Source organism: Cryptomeria japonica, chromosome 10 (genome assembly GCF_030272615.1).
Source record: "Cryptomeria japonica chromosome 10, Sugi_1.0, whole genome shotgun sequence".
NCBI classification, from domain to species: Eukaryota; Viridiplantae; Streptophyta; class Pinopsida; order Cupressales; family Cupressaceae; genus Cryptomeria; species Cryptomeria japonica.
Genome location: NC_081414.1, coordinates 790,608,074 through 790,610,751, shown reverse-complemented (window position 1 = coordinate 790,610,751; position 2,678 = coordinate 790,608,074).

Genomic DNA, 2,678 nt, shown 5'->3' with positions numbered 1-2,678 from the left:
CAATTGCAGAGGTGGATGCCATGATAAAATACCTTTTTCTATCTTGGATGGATGATTGCTTGGAGTGTGCTTGCTTCTTGCTTGAAATGCCTTAGCTCGGAAATCTTCGCGCTCTCTGAAAGTTTGAAATCACGGTGAAATGAAATGGAGCCAAAACCTTATTTTATAAAGTCCTTTTCGCTACCTACCACATTAATTGCATGTCAGTTATGTATTCACTTAACTTTATTTGCCGGTAATAAGTGATTTTCAACTTCTTTTCTCTAACCGAGGGAATAATAGCACATGTGTCATTAGATTGCCAAACCCTCAAGACAATTTTCTTCAATTAGATGAAGAACTTCCTGCCGGTGGAGCACTGCTCTATCCTGCCAGTGGAGCATCACTCTGTCCTGCTGGTGGAGCATTTGTTGGTTCTACCGGTGGAGAAGTATTCCCAATATTTAGATCAACTTTTCTAATCCATTGCTTTGAGAATTCTTTCTTAACCTCTTCAACTTTTTCTTTACCTTTCAAGCTAGCACTTTTGTTGTCTACCGGTGTACCTTTACTTCTACAAAATTTAGTAATATGCCCAATCTTGTTACATGCATAACAAGTTACATTATTTTTCTGAATAGCTTTCCCATAACCTATGCCGGTTTGTGTTCTGCATTGATTTGATAGATGTCCAAATCTTCCACAAACATAACATCTTACATTCATTCTGCAGTTTTTCAGAGTTATGACCAACTTTGTTACATTTGGAGCATTGATCGGTGGGTGGATTGATATTCTGATAATTCCTAGATCTACATTCATTTGCCCTATGACCATATTTATTACATTTAAAGCATTTTCCATTGAATTTATAAGTATTAGGTGGTCTTACCGGTTTGCTGTGATCCTGAGTATTTGCAGTACCGGAGCTTTCTCCAACTTCAAATCTAATTCCAGAAGTGTCACCTTTGGGTTTTTGATTCTTCAATAAGGTACCAAGTTCTTCTGAGCTTTTCTTGAATTTTTCTTTATGTTGATTTTTAGTTTCCAATTCCCTTTCCAAGATTTCTTTTTGTCTCATTAGTTCATTTGAGTCATTCTGAGTATGCATCAGATCTGTCTTCAACATGTCATTTTCATAGCTAAGTCTTGTGTTCTCATTTGTTGCATGACTTAGTCTTCTGGTCAATTCTTCTTCATTCTTCTTTTTGTCCTCAATCTCTTTGTAAAATCTCATAGTCATATCCTATATTTCATTTTTTGTTGTCATGATCTCTTGTTTCAACTTGCTTATCATATCATTAAGTGATTCCTTTTCATCATTCTCATTTTGCAATTTTTCACAAAGTTCTCTTCTCTTATTTCTTGTAGCAGTAAGATTTTCTTGAAGTGCCTGAATGATATCCTAAGCTACTCTTAAATCATCTTCTAATTCGATATTTTTCAACTTCTCTGCATCATAGTCAGTAAGAGCTCCTTCAAGTTGCTTCATCAAATTTTCCATCTTTACCAGTGTCAAGATCTTCCTCAAGCTGTTAGGCTTCTGAAAATAGAGGACCAGGCTCTGATACCAATTGTTAGGGTTCCCATAGATACTGAGAGGGGGGGGTGAATCAGTATCTAACCGGTATTCAAATTTTCTTAAGTTAAAACATGCAGAACATAAAGTAGCAGTGTACCGGTATGCAAGAATTAATGTAATAAATAGAATAAAAAACATCCACATGAAAAGAACACCATAACACAAGATGTTTAACGAGGAAACCCAATGTGGGAAAAACCTCGGTGGGATTTGTGACCCACAATATTCACTTGCTAGCCAATAAGAGAATATTACTTACAATAGGGGCCTGCACATGCAGGAAGGCCAATTGCCTAGAGCTCACTGCTCAATGAGAAGTCAAACTGACTTACAATGAGGATTATACTAATCCAATGATCTGTACTACTTTATAATAGCATCTCCAATGCTAGATTCAGTACTAGTTCTAACTCTGTTCTTTACATATACCCTTGACCTATAATTCACACATTAGGTCTGCCTAATAATTTTCCCTTTTTTTTGTTCGCTTCCTTACATTTTTAAATGTCTACAATGATCTCTTTTATATACAAGAGTCATTTTACAATTTGCCAAGTCGGCTTGCAATAATAATCAAAATATTACATATCAAAAATCATGTCGGCCTCTATGCTGGTATACATCTTTTCTTCTATGTCGGTGACGGTGTAGAGTGATCTTGTTGATGCCGGTGCACTGTCTTGCTTGAATAATGCTTTGCCGGTATGATGTCTTGCCGGTGCCATAGGATTGCAAGGTTGCTATCAATGACAAAACCTTCAATCACACAAAATGTCTCATTGGAGTGCCCATATGCCAACAACGACAATAGACAATACTTCATGGGTATGCATGCATGTTTATACTATACAGAATCATGCCCGCCAACCTCATCTACTATCTGTTGCTAAAATGAAGGAGAGTGCAATAGCGGAAAATTTATTTCAACTGGTAAAGAGAAGTTTAACTGAATATGGAGGTATGGATGACATGACAGTTGCCATAAAATTGGTGTGTGTTGGAGTAGATGGAGCTTTAGTAATGCAAGGTCACAAGAATGGTCTTTGTACAAAGATTGAAACTTCATTTGCACCGTACATTATTGCAATTCACTACATGGCTCACAGGATGAATCTAG